The sequence below is a fragment of the Agelaius phoeniceus genome, chromosome 10 (assembly GCF_051311805.1).
Source record: "Agelaius phoeniceus isolate bAgePho1 chromosome 10, bAgePho1.hap1, whole genome shotgun sequence".
Classification (NCBI taxonomy): domain Eukaryota; kingdom Metazoa; phylum Chordata; class Aves; order Passeriformes; family Icteridae; genus Agelaius; species Agelaius phoeniceus.
The window spans coordinates 26,946,657-26,966,346 of record NC_135274.1 but is presented as its reverse complement, the minus strand read 5'-3'; positions in this window follow the sequence as shown (position 1 = coordinate 26,966,346).

Genomic DNA, 19,690 nt, shown 5'->3' with positions numbered 1-19,690 from the left:
CAGTGCAGGGTCAGTGAGGTGCTGACGGCCGCTCTGTGGCTTCTGGCCATGACCTTGGCACAGACTGCCAGGGCCAGGGCTGGTGCCAAGGCACAGCTGCCAATATCTGCTATACTCTGCAGTAGTATCAAGAAATACAAATATACAAACCTAAAAATCCACAAAATGCCTTTTGGTCTCTTTAACAGAGTCACATCAATGTTTCTTTCATGTAAATGTCCATGGGGCTTTGCTGCCTCCACAGTGAAGTGCATTCCAAACAGTAACTGCAATAACTAGTAAAAAGAATTCTAAGGCATGGGGGCAGAGCTGGGCTCCTGCTCTCCTGCAGCAAAGGCACTGCTGGTTGCAGCTCTGGAGGTTGGCACTGATGCATTTGCACTGCACAACCATCACTTTCTCAAATAGATATGTCACTTACACTTTCCTTAATTAAAATTTCAGCTATTCCTGCCTCTGTGCACATGTGTCTGACTGAGCGCTGCCATGTTTGGAGCTGTGTGGTGGCTGTTGTCAGAACCCAGGAATGCAGCCTCAGGAACAGAGCCCTGCGCAGGCAAACTTGGTGGAACCTGGGCAGTGTCTGCAGCAGCAGTTAGGAATCTGGGACTGGGAGCTGACTGTACTTGCATTCCCAGGAGGACAAATCAGGGCCTCAATTGCCAGGTTTGCAATTTTTAAAAAGCCTTTACTTTAATGAATGTGTAGCTTAAGTGTCATTGTTCTTTTCGTCATTCTGGGTTGTTTTTCAGAAAACAAGATCAATTTAAGAAATTTAAATCTGCTAAAATAGAAATTTTATCTAGAGAAGTCCCTCTGTGCTTCCATTCTTAGTATAAACCAAATTTATTCACTTCTGTAGTTGAAATTGCATTACTAAAGAACATAAAGTTTCTTTAGTGTTGCTTGATGGTTTTTGTCTGGTTTTGAATGGAAATTGGGATTGTATGACCATCTTGTGGGCTGTAACACTTGTCAGTTCATTTAAATTCATGTTTTAGTTTCTTATTTATTATCGCAAAGTTTATTGGTTTGTTAGGAACAATACCCAAATTTGTGATGCTGAGAAGGTAAAGCTGCAGCGTGAGCCCACCTGGAATCCTCGTTGTAGGAGAAATGCACTGGGAGCAACCATGGACAGGCAGGTTCACCAGCACTCCAGTGCTTGCTCTGTTTGTGAGTTTATTTGTGTGTCTCATGATTTTCAGGTTGTTTTTCGTATCCTGATGCAACTGAAAAGTCAGCCTTTTTCAGAAAAGTGTAGAATCTAATGAGCAGTGTGTTTGAAAACCTCAGCTGTTCCCAGGACACAGGTGAGTGATAAAAACATGGCACAAGCAGGTGGAGATGGGCATCTTGGAAAGAAAACATCAAAGGAGTCACACAGAGGTCGGGTTGGGCAATTCACAGGGCCAGGGAGCTGGAGATGTGTGCAAAGACACCCTGCTCTTCACTCGGTGCCACTGAGCTTCAGTTCACAAAGAAAGTAGCTGGAAAAGTTACCCAGAAATAGATGACCTTTCAAAAGGCCTCTAATATACAATTACCTGATGTTCACTGAAGTGGTTCACGTGCTTCCCACTCTAAATGATTTTCTAGGTTCACCCATGTGTGAAAAGGGGTCTGATTTTATGGAGGAGGGCAATGGAGGAAAGAAACTTCAGAAAGGAGAAAAATATGCTGGGGAATTTTACTGGTTGTTTGCTTCAAGGGAAGAAAAGGGCAAATAGATTGCAGCCACCTCAAAGTCACCTTTTGACTTTGAACTTTAAAAGAAAGGAGCATGGGAGAACTCTGAGGTATTGACAGCACTCAACAGAAGCTGGTCCATGGAGATAGGTAGGAAATTTAGGATCCAGTGGAGTTTGCTTTCTTAGCCAGATTACAAATTCTTTTCTTCCCCACAGTACAACAAAATTATTACAACCCCTGTTTTCCTTACTGCCTTTTCTTTCCTTCTGCCCTGGGTCACCTGGCACAGGAGGTCCTTTCCCTGTGTGGGCACCAGTGCTCACACCAGGGCTGGCCATGCCCCCTCTGCAGAGTTTCAGCTCTGATCCTGGACCAAAGCACGTGAGTTATCTGGGGCTGCAATCTATAGTGGGCTTTAGGCAAAATACTTTTCTAAGGAAATTATTTCTATGGTTGGAACAAAGTGCCTCTCCCCTGCACCTTTCCAGTGGCAGCTGTGCCCAGGTGTGCACAGCAGTCTGGCTTCAATAGTTCAGTGTTCTCTTCACTGCCCTGACCCCCAGCAGCCCAGGGGGAAGGGGGCAGAGACCAGCCCCACATGGGAAAGGAGCAGCATTCAAAAACCCAAAGACTTCTTGAAGCCAGGGAATGGCATTCCCACATATGATGAGAGAGCACACTGGGCAATAGAAACTATGTTTGTATGGAAGGAAATAATTTTAAATAACCTTGGAATGTAAAGATTTTCATGAACAAAAGGAAATGGCAGTCCCCTCCCCCATCTGCATTATCTGACAAAACAAACAGAGACAGGTCAGACAGACAGGAGCATCAATGTGGTGCTTGTAGCACTGAAGCACTTTTCATTTGGTCGAGTATCTGTTTGTGGGGAAAAAAATCCAAAGTTGAGCTTTGGATCCAAAGCACTAGACTTGCAATTCCACAGAATTTTGTGACTTTGGAAATGTTCTATTGTTTTTCAGTATGAGCTCATGGAGCTGGAATGAAATTGTCCTTTTGGGACAAATCAAAATAGATGAAAAATAAATGCTCATGTCAGGTCTGGAGACCAAGGGGGTCCTGAGCCATGGTCTTTAATAGGTTTCTTTTCCATCAAGTTCAGGGGCAACTTTGAGCAGGATTTGCTGCAGTTGAGGGAGACAGAAAAAAAATCATATTAAAAATAAAAGAAGAACCCTGAATAAGGTTTTTCAAAAAGCCATTTATATCTTCGATAAGACATCCAGATGCAAAAGTGAATGGTGAGTCAGGAGTGCACTCAGGCACACGGTTGCAGCAGCAGCTCCCTGCCTGTGGCCCTGCTGGAAGGCAGGTCAGCTTGAGCTCACAGCAGCATAACTGTGGGATGATCTGGAGCTCCTCATGCTGCTGCCTCCTCCTTTTGGAGGCCACACAGTGTGCACATGCTGTGTTCCTGAATTCATGCCTTTTCTGGCGATTTGTTTGCCTGATCCTTAAATTTCTGTGTTCATCTCCAGGGCCCAGAGCTGTGCCAAGCTGCCAGCAGCTTGCTGAGACCATGGGCAAGTGCCTTAGCCACCAGGGTGTCAGGAGTGCAGCCACACACAGCTGCACTCCCCGTGCTCTAAGGGCAGTGTGCTGAGAGCTAACCATGGCAGAGAGACTGAAAGATGTGAGAGTTTCTCCTGGAGCCTGCTTTTAACTCTCCATGGCCCTGTTTGGGAACAGGCTGTAGTCACTTCATGCCTTTAGCTTGAACTTGCACTTCATCAGTCTGGGAGGAAGAATGGAAGAAATGTTCTGAGAGAAAATTCCATTTATGTCTTCTGCCACCTGCTAATGGCATATGTGAGCTGCTGCATGCCAGTAGCTGATGGCAAAGATAACATCAGTGTGGAGAAAATTGTGCAGTGCTGAAAATGAGACTCATGTTCCAGATGACCTGATAGTTCAGCTGGGGCCAGGTGTGGGGCTCTGCTCACCAACTCTCGCACAGACACACACAGTGGGATGGCCTTGCTGCAATCCCAGAAATCATTTTTTTAGGGCAAGCAAAAGGACAAAGGCTGAAAAGCTTCTATTCACATCCAGCCCCAAATCAGGCTTTGCTGCATATACCTCCAGCCTAATTAGTGTGGGCCAGGATGAGGGAGGCTGACAGGAGGGAAGAGCTGTCAAAGTGCCCGGTAAAGCTGCTGGTCTGAAAACTGACATAATGGCAGAGCAGACACAGTGGGCAGCTCTTCAGAAGTAAACATCCATTGACAGTAGGATCTTAGAAATATGTGAGGCACTCAACAGCAAAATCCTTGTTGCTTTTCACCCTTGTGGCACATGGAGATTTTGCTCAGTGAGGGAATTCATGGTGTTTTGTGTGAACCCAGAGGTAATTGCGAGCAACTACTTAAATAGCCTAATTATGTTTAGAGAAGGCTGGTCCCTGAGAGCAGCTAGGATCTGTGAATAAACATATTGACACAGGTGACCACCTGATCTATGCATTTGGATCTAAAAAAAGCCACTTTGCTAAGTTTAAATACCTCAAAGTGAAGCTGAGCAGACGCCAGACGCCAGCAGCCGTGCCTGCCCAAAGCAGCAGGGCATGGGGCTCAGCACGTCCTGCCAGCCCAAGGTGTCCTCCTGAGGGGACCAGGGTCTTTAAATACCAGCCCTTAAATGCCCTGTGCACAGAGAAAGGTGAAGGGACTGGGCCCCCTAAATGGGGGATGGACAAGCCCAGAGGCTTACCTTGCTTAATCCTTGGGCAAACATGCTCAGTGTCTGCTGAGTGCAGCAGCTGATCCCACCTGTGCCAGCACTGCCCTGCACAGCTGGCCCGGGGCTCCCAGGGGACAGAGGGCACCTGCTCCCAGCCTGGAGGTCCCCGGGAATGGAGAGATCCCCCTCCCCACCCAGGGTTCCCAGGGGACTGTGGCCCTTAGCAGTCAGAATTTTTGGAAGAGAAAGTCTGTGAGAGAGAAGACAAATGTGGAGCTGTTGAATGTGTTCAGCCCTCCAGCACAGGGGTTGAAGAGTTCACAGTGACAGCTGAGATAAGGCCAGCCTGCTGGTGGGCCCCAAGCTGCCCCTGCCCCAGCAGCCTCCTCCTCCTGCAGTGAGCACCCAGCTGCCTCACCCCACTGTTAACCATGTCTAGATTCAGCACAACATAACAGCACAAAATTATAATACCTTGTGACATGGAAATGGGTCAGAAGCAAACTCTGTGTCTTTCTGTATTAACACAGGTGCCACTCCTGGCTTGGAGGGTTTCACAGCCCTAAGATTTCGCTGCTTATGACTTGAAGCAACCAGCATCACCTCAGGCTATAGGCAGAAAAATTTCATTGAACCACATTGCCTCTCTGCTAGACAAACTGCAGAAAGATAACTTGCTCCCAGAATGTCAGGGTTGTCTGGCCACCTTCCAAACAATCGCTGCATTTCATGCTTGAATGCCTATCAGTGAATTTCCAGTACAAAATGTGAACAGAGACAACTAGAAATCAACGTCTGGTGTTTCCTTTGCACCTCCCCAGAGGGGAGGGCTGCTGGCATCATATATTCAATCTCTCAGCACCAGCAGACACAGGTCAGTGACAAGACAGGTGAAAGAATAAGGCCTGAGGTGAGTAGATGCCCGGTACAGCCACTGAAGCTGCCTGCTTCCAGGAGCTGAGGCTGCTGCTCTTGGGGAAACAAAACTCCTGCCTGGTAGTAAACATCTTCAGTTACCATACAGAAGAACTTAAAAACTAACCAACAATCACCTAGTCAAGTGTTTAGGGTGGAAAAATATCACAAATCAAGATGAGATGGACATGGCATGTCTCCTGCCTGGAATTCCTGGGAAGGTTTGTTGGTGGCATGCCTGGTCATGTAGTGCTGGTTGGACACAGGGCCAGGAGCGTGCTGTTCACCCAGCAGCCTGATCCCCATCCTTCCTGTGGCCGAAGGAGATGCAGGTGAAGCCTGGGTGGGGCAACTGCAGGTGTTAGGAAAGATCACTTATGCCCACAGGTCACTTCCCCAGCAAGGTGTACCTTGTTCCAGAGGTGCTAGAGCCCTCCCCAGTGGCATGGGACCTCAAGGGGGTTGAGAAAACCCTTGGAGCAAATAAGGTGAATGGCACCAAACTTTCTGGGGAATCCATTTTGGGGAATGTTGCCCACCCATAATTCAGAGCCACTCTTTGCAGCGAGGCAGTGCAGGCAGGCAGAGCAGTGTTCGTGTCAGGATGGTGCAGGTCCCTCTGCTGTGCTACAGCTGAAGCCCCTAACATGGAGAAAGAGAGCCTCAGTTGCAGGGCTGAGCAGGCAGGGTCAGATCCTGCCACAGTTTTGACTCACAACTAGACACACTCCATACTTTTCAAGTTGCAGAACTTAAGCTTTTTGCATTTCAGCTCTGCAAATGCTAGTCAGTGGTTTAGCCACTTTTCATCTGTTAAACTTCTTGGGTTTATCCATGCCCCATCCAGAGTTCCACCCATTAAACTCTATTTTTACTGCCTTTCCTCACTTGTAAGTGGAGGAGGTCACCTTCAGAGAGGCTGGTTCAGAGAACAGTGGTAGTAGCCATGGAGTGCCTTATCCAGTGAAGTCTCAAATTAAAGATAGGATGGTTCTGAAAAGCATGATAAAATCTTTGAAAATTAAGATAATACTAGTGCAGACCCAAACCTGCTGCTAGTGTGAGATTCAGAAGTGTTGCTGCTGAACAGCAGTTCCATGCCAGGAACCTGCAGCAGCTGCTGTGGGTGCAGATCCATCCTTCAGCTGATCCTACAGCATGGGTTCTGGACTCCTCCAGTTCTTGGACTCCTTCACCTCTGCATCACCAGGATTTCCTCAGCATGGTCATTAACAGCTCACACATACCTGCCACACCTTGCAGCACACGCCTCTGCATTCCTCACCCTGCTCCAAGACATGCTTTGTTCATGGGCTCAGCTCTCAGAGCTCCCACTCACCCTGTGATTCACATGGGATCAGGTTATATGAAGTGCTGGCAAGTTGTGGTCATGATGGGTTTAGCCCCAGCCCTGTCCTTGAAGGAACAGATCCTGTCACCTAACCAGTACTTTTGGCAGGTATTTTACAATTTGTATAAAGAAAAAATGTACTGGAAATACCTTATCTGTAGTGAGAATCTCTGGACCTCAGAACACATAGAAATCCAGCAATGTCCATTGTTTGACATGCTTTTGTCTGTTCTATAACCTGTGACCAGAGTTCATAAGCTTTCTCCCAGCCTGTGCTCAGCTTTTAAAGCTTTTCCTGCCGTCTCTCACATTTGCCAAGTCTCCAGTCCCCGAGTGCTGCCAGTATTTACAGCTCTCGAGCTGTTGGGGCCGACAGCTCTGTGTGCAGGGATGCAGTACCTGGGAGCTGTGATGGGACAACTCAGGGCCCCAGCACCTGACCCTGGAGGGTGCCTGGACTCTGAAGCTGGCACAGGCCAGATGGAAAATGGTCCCATCTCCCCCTTTCTCATTGATGTTCTTACACAGCACAGCAAATCAAAACCTCAGACCAGCACAACTCCTAATGTTGCTTGTTCTTCAGTCTAGGGGGGGAAAAAGGAGTCCCAGCTCCTATTTTCCACATGAGTGGGAAGCAGTAGTGGTTGGCAGACCAGTGGCTGGTTTCTAGACTTGGCCAAGAGAAAGATCTGAGTCCTTGCTTAATATTAAAAATCTTGGCTTAGGCTGATTTCATTTTCCATTTTTTTATTCTACTTTCAAATTTTATGTCTTTATTTTCAGTTTAATCTTTTCTTTTTAAGGTTTAGCATCATCTGCTTCTCCAATTGCTCTGTCCTTTAGCTAGACTTATGAGCTGCACTTTAAAAGTGGACACTGTGATCATCACAAAAATCCCTCCTTCTGGTATTTTTGCTAGCATCAGTCCCCAGAACATGGGCCTTAATGAAGGGAACAGATTCCCTACTGATGTGCCAGACAAAAGTTCATGGCTTTGTCTTGCTGAAAATGAAGTCTTGATTATTCATGCAGTTCCCAATTAGTCATTCCACACCCCTGAATTATTTCTGACAGATGTGAAATGCCTTGTGCTGAATTCCTACTCCAAGGAACCTTCTGCATGACTGGTTTATCAATGTATGCAAGCAAACTCATGATTTACAGTGCTTCATCATCATGGCATGTGTAACACTGAACACGATGACTAGGGAAACCAGACCCACCTATTTTTGGTCATAGGTTCAGAGCCTCCAAAATCTGCCAGCAGCTGCACAAGGGGTGCTCACACAGGGCTGGTGTGTGCACAGGGAAAGCCAGTTTACTCTGAGGATCTCAAGAACGGATTGTCTGAGGACATATAAATTCTCTCTCAGGGGTGATATGGACACAAGTGCTAACCTGAAGGCCCATTTCTGTCACTTTTCACTTTCTTGCTTTGTCTTTGCTGCCGGGAGTGCTTTTCCCACTGGCCATGTGCTCAGCTGAGGTGCAGGTCAGGCGTGGTTCCTGTCCCTGGGCAAGCCCTGGGGATCAGAGCTGCCCAGCAGGGCGGGAATGCCCAGCTTGGTGCCCTTGCCTGCTGCTGGCAGTGCTCTCTGTTTCGCTGCGAGGGAGTTACTGCACATCTCTCCACACATCGTCAGAGGCACACAGAAACTCTCATCCACAGCCTGCAGAACACAGGTCAAGGCTGTTTCCCAAAGGCTCTAAGGCTCCTCCTAAAATCAGGGGTCCCCAGGCTGGCCTGAGTACATTTATTTTCTCCTGCAAGGAAAAGGTCTTTCAGGGAACCTTCTCTGAACAGGAGCCTCCTCCAAAGCAGAAGGGCAGTTGCAGAGAGGGTGCAGTGGGGTACAGACAGCTCAGAGCTGCTCTCAGCTGCACCCAGTGTGCACCACGGGCAGGAGCACAGCTCACCTGCAGCCTCTGGGACAGTCTCAGAGCACAGCAGGGCTCGGTCTGCTCAGAGAATTGCTGCCCTGCACGTGCCATGCCTGTACCTGTCTGGAAACAGAGAGGTTCCTCACCAAAGGCAGCTCTGAGCTCCCTGTGGACAGCCCCAGCAGCCGTCCCTGTTGGCACACCTGCACTGAAAGGGCTGACCTGCTCTCACTGCTGCATTTCAGCCGCATTCCTGAGCAGGTGGCCAGGCCTGGCTCCATATGAGGTTCAAGACATTACCTCTGCAATGGGAGATTTAAGGCTCGGTGGGATTCCACATTTTTCTCCTGCAGAAGTCTCTGTCACTGCAAAACAAAATAATAGCACCCAAAGCCATGTTAAGTCATTGTAGTGATTCCAAATCCATGATTCCTCTGGCTAATTAAAAAAGCTCCAAGCTTGCTCCAGGTCTTACAGCTGTGAATTTTGTATTTGCAGTGGTGAAACTCCCCTCTTCTTTTTATCCACAGATGGTCATGATGATGTGTTATTATTCCATAATGAATCATTTTTGTGTCATGTTTGACTTGGTTTGGGGATTTAAATTGCATGCCTCACTGAAGGGAATCTGTAATTGAGATACAAATCTGAGCACCTGTGAAAGACTTCAAGTTTTGTGTACATGCCTAAGTACAAATTTTTAAATGTATGTTTTACTACTTTAAAGGCATCTACACAGGATGTCAGTGGAGGTTGATCTGTCATCACTCTGTCTTGTCAGACCCACTGGATTCTGACAGCTGAACAGAGGCCATTAATTAAAGCTGCCAGGTTTTGTCAGGCCCTTGACATGCTCCCTCGATAATTCAGTCTTATGCATTTCAAGCGTTTGCAGCAGGAACAAGACCAAATCTTTCAATTTCCCTGCTCCATTCTATGCCTCTCTTTCCAGGAAAGAGGATTTATTCCTGCAGCAATAACCCTTTGCATTTTGAAGCGAGGGTGTTGGTGTAACTTGGTTCTGCATTGAGAAGTGCCAGGGTTTGTGATGACTCCTCAGAGGGAAGCTGTGCAAAGGTTCTGGCAGTGACTCCCCACCCTCAGAAAGGTTACAGCAGATAATGCCACAAGTTTTGCAGGAATAAAGAGTTTTTTCTTACTGTTCTAAGAAGGTTCTTTGCTAGAATAAGCAAACAAGAATTGGACCTGACTCCAGGTCCCTCTGCTCCCACAGCTATCCTCACTGGAGCTGGCAACTGCTCCTGGGGAGATATGGCTCTCAGCCAGTCATCCTTAAAGGAGAAGTGTTAGTTTTGCATGTAACTATGACCTATTTTTAAATTTTTGCTATATATACAAATTTACTCTTTATAACGCATCCACAGACCCTTTGGAGTGTATATGATGGAGAGCCAGTGGTCACCCTTAGAGTCATGTTTAGAAAACACCACCTTTGTTTGTTTTACATGTTTATAATTGTCTCTGGCTATATTATCGTTTGTGAATTTCCACGGTAGCTTTCAAAGTAATGGTTTGTCTGGACAGTAACACTGCTAAAAAGCACTTAAAATGTCAAATACAAGAACAGTTGTTTGCTTCTTCTTGCTACTACAACCTACCAGAGATGTTAATCATGCCCCATATTGCTACAGCTTCTAAAATCAAAGTAAAGCCAAATAATGTATAGCCCAGCACAGACATGTTCCCTAATGACACAGAAATGTGGTGCTCCAGCCCCCCATTTTATAGGAGAAAAGGAGCATATATGATAAGAGGTCAGTGCCAACTTCTCACTTCCTCAGCAGTGACTGCAGTTTTGTGTGGGACAATCTGCTCCTTCCATGCATTGCTCAGAGGTGGATCCTGTTCAGAAACCCCTTCTCTGCCCCCGTGGAACAGAGGGCTAAGGCACCTTCACGTGGAACCATGCTCAACTGGAATGTCACAGATTTGCCTCTGGGGCCAAGCTGAGCTGCAGCAGAGCATGGAGAAGACAGGTTTCAGGTAAGACAAAAGATGCAGTTTGCACACTTGTGAGGGTTGCTGACAGCAGGCTTCCATGTGGAAATCACACCAGTAATGAATGTTCCAGAGGGAATTAGGGCTCCCATGCCTGCAGGGAGGCAGCTATGGAGGCAGGCATCTGGTGTCTTGATGTTCCGGAGGATTTCCCCACAGCTCAACTGGGCTCAGGTGGTGGGCTCAGAGACTCCCTTGCCCTGGGGCATTGTCTGCACAAACTAACACAGTAGCCAGGTCCCTTCTCATGGGCCTGCCCAGGGAATGAGGGACTCTGGGCCTCCTTGGGCCATCTCTCCCCTCAGTCAGCCTGCCTGCGGAGTTTGCCTTTGTGCTTCATGGAGTGTTGGCATCTCACAGGAGCACTGGTTGTGAGCTCGTGCACAGCACGGAGCAGGGTGAGGAATAAGCATAATGCTGAATTACAAGGTGGTGTGAGTAAGAGCATCTGCCAACGTCAGCAGATACACGAGGTCAGCAAGTTTGCATTCCTTCAGGTCAGAGAACAGAACAAGTGTGATCTTATCCCCATGCCAGTTCCCCCACGCTGCACTCACTGCCAGGCTGACGACACCGGCCCTGCTCTGCAGCAAGGGACAGAGAGCAAGCTGAGGGAGCAAACAGGCACGGGCAACCTCCGGGTGAGAATGCAGAGGAGAGCAAGCACACTGGTTTTCCCACAGCATGAAACAGCCAGGCTCGCAGCATGTACTGCCAAACCCATAAATGTTCCCTTGGGAAACCGGACTGCATTTATGAGGGACTGTGAGATCTGGTGTCTGCTCACCTGGGGAGCAGAAGAGGTATTCTGTTTAAAGTAATGGATCCAGTCTGGTGTCCAACCCTGCCACGCCATCAGGGAGAGGACAGCATAGCAGAGGAATTGCATTTTCCTTCTCCTCACTTGTTATTCTGTTTGGTCATGTATTAATTCTTAAACTCAACTCTTTTAATTATTTTTATAACCCTTACTAAGGTCACTCTGAATATTACTGTTATCCTTATAAATACACAACCCCCTTTCTCTAGAAATTTTAGCCATCCAGCTAACATGCCCTATGACTTTGAAATCAGTACAGAGAATTTATCAACAGAATTTAAAATTAAATTAAATTTAGGATGAAAGCTATACCTTACACCCTCAAGGCTTATAAATTTAGTCTTTTCCAAGATATAAGTGCATGTCCCCAAAATGAATGTAATTCTGAACATTTCTTATGTTGTCAGACAGAACAAGACAATTTCAGAGGCAAACATATGTGTGCAAAAAAAAAGTTATGGTTACAAAGGCACATCCTGGATTACAGAAAACAAATATCATATCATACAGAGATTTCCATAAGGGTGGGAATTGCTCAGGATTGGCATGGGTCAAGCATAACTTTAAATGCTATTCCTTGGGCAATATCCAAAGGATCAGACTCCATATTGAACACCTTTGCTCACTGTAAACTATGCAGTATCTAGATAAGTGCTGAATACATAAATAGATTTTTATATTGATGTCAAACCCAGACACCTACAGGTGACTGCAGCTATTGGGTATCAAAGATAGAAGTCAATTTCTGAAGACCTACTTTGATAACACAATTATCCTTTTTGATGCATAAAACTTGAATAGGACTCTGGGAATTAGCAACATAAAAATAATGTCAGTGATGAATTTAAAATATTCCCCAAACATGGAATTATAAGGAAGCCTTGGGAGAGGTCTTGTACTGAGCTTGGATCTTTCCACAGTTTTTAATTCTGAGTATTAGATTTTTCATAATCTCCAGTGGTTACTTGGCAACTGCTGTGGGCTATTGGATGACCCATCTGGGCAGCACACAGCTCCTGCCACAGGGCAGGACCCCTCTGCTGCACGTGGGGCATCCTGACTGCCCATGCTGCTCCTATTTTATAACTGCAGATCTCAAACAATGAACAATGCTTGATAGTCATCGACCTGATTTCAAAAATGGAGTAACTGTGATGCAATGAGATGAAGAAACTCACTCGATACCATTGAATCAATTGATGTCCATGCAAGGATTAGACACATTTCCTCATTCTTGGTGCCATTTGTAACTTACCACAAAAGAACACTAAACCCACTTCTTATGGCCATTCTCCATGCTTCAACAGACCATGGCATCAAAGGACTAAGCAATACATCTTCACTTCTCTCAGTTTGTTTTCTTTAAAGAATGACTGTTATGAGAGAAAAGAGGGCTTCAGCAGCTGCAGGAAAGAGCCCTCACTGTGCATTCTTTCACCCTGTACTTCCTCTCACATTCTGCCTTTCTGTTCCCTCACTGCCCTCCTGAAGAACCCTGAGTCCAACCAAGTGTTAATGCCTGCAGTGACATTGCTATGGATCAGATTCTGATCACTTTCATCATTAAACCCTTTTGTTAGTGTGAACCAGCATTCTGTCTAGTGAGATTGCTTATTGACCAGAATGTCACTGCTGTACAGTACCCAGCTTTGGATTTGCAGATCTCCAAATGTCTTAATTTACAGTGTGCTACTCCCTATAAACATGAGTTTAAAAAAGAGGGATTGTGCTGAAGTCATGATCCTACCAGAAGCACCCTGTGAGGAAGCTTTTTCTTTTCCAGCTGAGTGGGCCAGTGGCAGTGACCCCTGCAGCAGAGCATGCTCAGGTGGAACAAGGGCCAGCAGGCGTTACCAGGCTGTGGGGTTCATTTTAGTATTTCAGCAAGAGGAGTCTGAAAAGTGTCAAGTCTAATGATTTACAAAGTGAAATCAGGGTTACAGGGATCCTACCTGTGTGCAACTGTCAATGAGTCATAGGAGGAAGCAATCCACAGTCCATATTCCACAGGGAAAAGCCATATGGACTTGTCACTTGGGGTTCTTTGTACAGAATGCAGGTCCCTGTCAGGTTCCTGTCACTGGCTCTATTTCACATCCCACAGCTTGTCTTTGGGAGCAAAATTCCAGACCTACCCAATTCTACCTTCACTGATTTCAGCTGGTGTGCCTTCAGTCACACTGCGGCGTCAAAGCCCTGCCCGAGTGTGGCTCTGGCTTGCAGCCCTCCAGGTCTGTGCTGGAGAGCTTTGACCAGCAGCTCTGGGAGCCCCATGGCTCCGTGCCAGCCAGCAGCACTGACCATCCTCAGAGGCTTACTCTGAACCCAGCACATTCCTGCTGGCACAGGAATGAGAAAGCAATTCTGATAGGGAAAGATATAAACAGAAAATGTGGGAGGGAACTGAAAGCATCTCTCTTCTCCTTGCACAACTTCAGCTCCAGCTTTCCAAGTTTCTGCTGTTCATCACCTCTTCTGTGTGTCTGGGTGACCACTGGGCACTGCACGGGTCAGTGCCACGGATGGAAGCAACCCCACCAGATTTCCCCTGAGAAAAAGCCAAAGCCCAGTTGTGCTGTTCCTGTGTCTGGTTTGTGTGTGCTGCATTTTGTGCAGATCCCTCCCCAGCCTGACCTGGCAGCTGCCACGCCACACGTGCTGCAGAGCAACACCTGAACCTCCACCAGTTCCCTTCAGGTGCTGTCAGGTTCATGCAAACAACAGCAAGTGGGACTGTGGGTGGAAAAACACCCAACAATCCCCCTCTCCTTGTTTTGGAGGGAGTCTCTATATCCTGACTAGTCCCCACAGAGACCACAGCTCCTCTTCTTGGAGACAATTCCATGTTGAGAGCTTTTAATGACTTTCAGATGTCTTAACAGAATACAAGCCCTTGAAGAGAAAATTCCTAGTCTTAACTTGCAGAATTTATGAGCTAATTTTTATCCATATGGAATTATTTATAGCGCAACTGAGGAAAAAAATCCTCCAAATGATGATGCTGAGTATATCACCTCTTTGCAATGCATTACTAAAGAGTTCCCACACCATTTAACACCTACAGGACAATTCCACTCATCAAAATTCTCATGGAGAATCTGTTAGGGCTTGCCATGAAACAGGTAATTACTTTGGGAATCCTAGTAGTGAAATTTAATTATTGTGGTATTTTTCATTTAACCCAGTAGTTTGTATCACTTCCATCAGTTTACTCTGACAAATGTCAGAACATTCACTTCCCTAAATGTTCTGTTTTCCCTTTTTTCTCAGGCTCCAAAACCTGACCTCTGAAAATGGTTTGAATTTGCAAACCCGATACACACTGAGATCACTTCTTCAGCATTAATGAAGGACAGGTTGTGCCTTTTAATCATGTTTATAATGGAAGTGCTCAATTATAAAATAATAATAACAATACAAAATGCAGGTCCTCATAAACAACTATTATTTGTCTACCCCAAATACTTTTAGTTGTGCTTAGCAAGCTCTCAATTTCTGATGATTCTATTTTAGTGGATTTCAGCAGAACTACTTATATAAGATTTAAAACAAAATTAACAGCAGAAAAGCAGAGATTTACATGAAGAGAATTTAGGTTTATATTCACCACATCATTTTAGTGTCTGGCAGCAGGAGTATTTCAGTGGATGCAGTCACAGACGTTGATAGTAGCAGTACAGTTGGATGAGAAAAGCAAGAATTAGCCACAGAAGTAGTATTTTTTTGTGTGTGTATTTTGCATACAGATTCCATGTGGAGACAGGGAATCCATCAATCCCCTCTCTGCTACAAACCTCACATTTGTTCTTTTGTAGCAAAATTAGAGCTAATCCAGACTGTAAGTTTTCTGAAGCATGTTTATGCAGAAAAGGCCAGGGAACCAGTTTTGGCTGACTGCTGTCTCATGTCCTGCATGATGTGGTAGCAATAGAGCTGTCAAAAATTGCTCAGAACTTAAATATGTACATGTTTCCCCGCACCTTTATTTATCCAGCTCTGATCTCTGCTTTTGAATTCCTGCTTTGCAGGAAAAGGGGAAAGAGGGCATTGCACTTCTGGAAGTGAAATGTGAGGGGTGCAGGTACACATTCCCCTTGGAACCTGAGCATCCCACAGACCCAAGCAGATGGCTCCTTAGCACAGATCCCATCACTCCAAACAACCAGGACTCCTTGGGATGTCCATTTAAATAGGCCATCTAAACATCATTATTATGGAGTTGCAATGGCTTTAATGTCTACTCTGTGGAGAAGTATTACATAAGTCCTTTAGGAACTCAGTCCTGAAAATAGATTTATAACTATGGATCAAATTGTGCCACATAGTACTTATTTAAAATATCTGACAAACTCTCTGAAGTTTGTCTATGTTCCCTTTTTTGCTTAGACAACATATTAAAAACAAATGCCCTGCCATTATTCATGCTTTTAACACTGAGATGTAATTGATAAAGCTGGTGAAAAGTCGGAAGAATGGTTTATACATAAAGCAAAGTGATTACTTACTGTTCAAAGCAGAAATTTTCAAGAAAATGAGAAACCTAGATTCTAGGAAATCCAGCCATGAATTATTGAAAAGTCCATTAAAATAAAACCATGCCAATCAGAAATATTCCAGACACACCAAGTATATCAAAGAGATGTGGATTTTCTCCAATATTGATATCACACTTTACTTAATATGAGTTTGAAATAAATGAGAGAGTATGCTGCTGAACGCCACAAGAGCTCTCTGAAACCGTTCACATTTCTCTCTTTACTAGGTTAAATGAAACCTGATCTGGATTCCACTTGATCATAAGACTGGAATGCTGAAAATGCTGTAATCTATTTATACATCAAATTGAAGAAACATTGCATGTCTTTAAATTTCACTGCATTCCAGTGTATTAGCTAAACAGCAACAGTTTACAAACTGTTTCACATTCAAACTGAGAAAAAGACAGACCAACGTAACTTATTTATCCTAAAGCAGGATTGATTTCCTGGCTTTAAAACTGTGGCCCAAACCCAGGTCTGCTCTGTGCCTTCACTAAAGCCTCGTTCTTGCAGCAGCAATTTATCATTAGTGCCAAAACATGGTAGTTGCCTTATGATGACTTCCAAATCCACAGTTCTTTTTTAGCATCAAGAGCAATCCCAAACTACAATCCCAAACTAGATTTGCAGCTCAGATTTTGTCCATACTTCTCTTCCCTCTGCCTCTAAACCACAAATGGTTCAAAATGCAGCAGACAGCAAGGCTGAGAACAACTGTGGTAAATAAGAGCAGCCAAATCCCACAGATGAAATCCATACAGGGGCTTATTCAGCCCGGGAGGTATTGGCAGTAACCCATCCACCAAGAGACCACCTCAGGCCCCCCAGTGGAACAGCAGTCTGCACAGAATGCTGTCATTTCCCTCAGTTATTTGCAGAATAATTTACAGGACAGTGGTGTTTGACCCATCATTCTGACTAGAGGAGCTGCTCCTATTCAAACACCACAACTGTGTGCAGCACAAGATCTACAGAAAAAGTAAAGGTGCCCATCATGAAGAAGAGCCTAATTGCCAAAGGCCTGTCTGTTGATTTGTACAAATGTACATCCTAGATTTTAACATTCTCAGTAAAGAAAGACACACCTGCCACTAACATTTGATGGGTTTTGCCACTGACTTGAGAGGGGTCAGGATCAGGCTAAAAGCTGCTGATGGTATTTCATAACATCTATTCATTTCTACTTGCTCTTTCTATGTGTTTCAATGTGTGAAACAGTGTCCATCTTTCTCACTTGTCATTCCTATTTTTTTTTCATTAGTTGTTGGATTTAGTGCTTATTATTTCCCATGTACAAGACTATGAACACTACAAAGACAAAAAGAGCAATTTTTTTAGAGTCAGGGGAGAGGAAAATTCTGTGCTCTTTGTCACATGAAACTTTAAGAGCCTGAAGCTAAATACTGCAGTACTATTCATGGTTCTCTGGATAGTTAGTGGCCTTTATAAATGCAAAAATCCCACTTAGACATTCAAATAACTGATTTGCCATTTTCTGTGCCCTTCTTCCCTCCAGCAGTCTGTAACCTGGTATTTGTCTTCCAGGTCTTGTGTCTTACAGCTTGAAATTCAAAAGAACTTCAAATTCAAATTACAATTGCATCTCAGTTGGGATTGTGACTATTTGGGGTAATTTAGAGGAGTCTTAAAAACAAGAATAATTTGAGTCAATGTCTTACTGTCTAGAACCACAAGTTTCATAAAAAGGAAAATGTACAGTTTACAGTAAGGAATTTCTATACTACTGTTTATTTTAAAATTTATAGTTAATGCAGGATTTGATATGGGTCATCAGAAACAGAGTGCACTCTTAGAATACCCAGTTTTTAGTAACTCCTAAATTTCTCCTCAAATTTGAAAAGACCCTAGGGAAAAATAAACTGCTTGTCACTTGTTCATTACTGTGCCAGTATGTTACTATTGCTAAGACAGTATCAGATGGCCTGACTAAAATTTAGGTCTCAGTACTCAACACACAAAAGAATGGTAAGTGGAGCCCTCAGCAGTTCTCTGTATCTGCAGATAAAGCAGATGATAGATGGGAGAGAAAAAAATGAAGATCAAATAATGAAAAATAACTTGTACAAGGCCATACTGCAGATCAATACCAACTGAGGGGTGAGACTGAAGCTAAAATCAATCCCCTGAACGTTTCCTACTGACTTCCCCTCAAACAGCCTCAGCCTGGACTCCTGACACTTGAGTAGACGCCCTATTTGTCAGATCAATGGCATCCCCAGACTAGATTTTCGTCTCCAACAGCAATCACCTAATGTCATTAAAGGCTGAGATACCTGAACCCACGCACTCTAGATACTAATAAACTGACTCCTTTTAATATTCCTACATCTTTCTTTTGAAAAACATCGTAATTTTAAAGTTTATATCAGGGCTTTTCAAAAGCTTAAATGTACATATACACCTATTAATATACATTTATATTAATGTATAATAATATATGACATACATCAATAATATATATTAATATACACAACATACATAATATATACAATAATATACATTACTGTATATTAATACAATAATTTAATATGCATTAATATATATTATAGATAGTATATATTATATATTATAAATATAATGTATATATTAATGCATATATATATATATATACATTAATATACAACATACATAATAATATATATTAACATACATCTTTATCCAGCCATGCATTCATTTCTGGGTGTGAGCACGTGTGGGGCTGTGTGCACTCCATAAGCATTCAGGGGTTTAGTGTGTGCTAGTGACACACAGATTTCAGCCACCATCAGTGGAAGCACCACCTTTTGACCATTTAAAATTCTAGAAACAAACAGAACATTGTAGTGCCATTTTCACTGGATATCTAGAACTATCAGACTCCAGAACAGCTTCTTTTTCAGTCTTCCATCACTTGTGGGGGTATTTCTGCCCTCAGTCCAGAGGCTGTGTGAGAGATACTTCTTTCACATGACTGGTGCATGATCTTTAAATGGCAAACTATGTAAAAACTATGTAAAATCACCCACAGTGAGAACAGGAGAACCACAAGGAAAGCCACTAAGGGTCTCACTGCCACTGCCACCTGTATGGGGGTGAAGAGTGTAATGGTGAGGGTGATGGAGAGAGCGGGGAGAATTACCCAAGCCTCTGTCAGGTGACACAGCAGCACTGAGAGGAGCCTGCGGCCCTTCCCTGCCTGCTCCATCTGTCCTGTCCAGGTCTAAACAACCAGCACACGGACACCGGGAGGGTGCCACAGCGCCGGCGCTCGCACGCACAAACAGCAGGCACCTGGCAATTCCTTTCAGCTAACTGTGGCCAATGTTGTTCTTGAAGGGAAAAAAGGAATATGGACATGCTTGACACTTAATGAAAATATCAGTGTATTTGTGCCCAACATACTGGGATATTGCACAGCACTAATTCAACATCGCAAAAATATTATCAGTGTAACGCTTGCAAGGCCATTGTGTGGATCTTGGCTAACCTGGCTGTGGGCTGTAGCAGTTTTCATACTTGACTTTTCAGAAACCTATCTGGTTTGTTAGTGAATCAGTTCACCTTATTCATTCTTGTTCCTTATCCTTTGACTATTTTACTTTTATTAATCTCCCTTTCTCTTTGCCGGACCACACTAGCCCGATCCTTGTTGGGCTCCTGAGGGCGGCACCCGGCCGGGGCGTGAGCAGCGCGGGGACCGTCGGGGAGCGGCGGGGACCGTCCCCTGCTGAGGCAGCGCCGGTGTCCGCCCCGGGCCCGCAGCCCGGAGGGGCA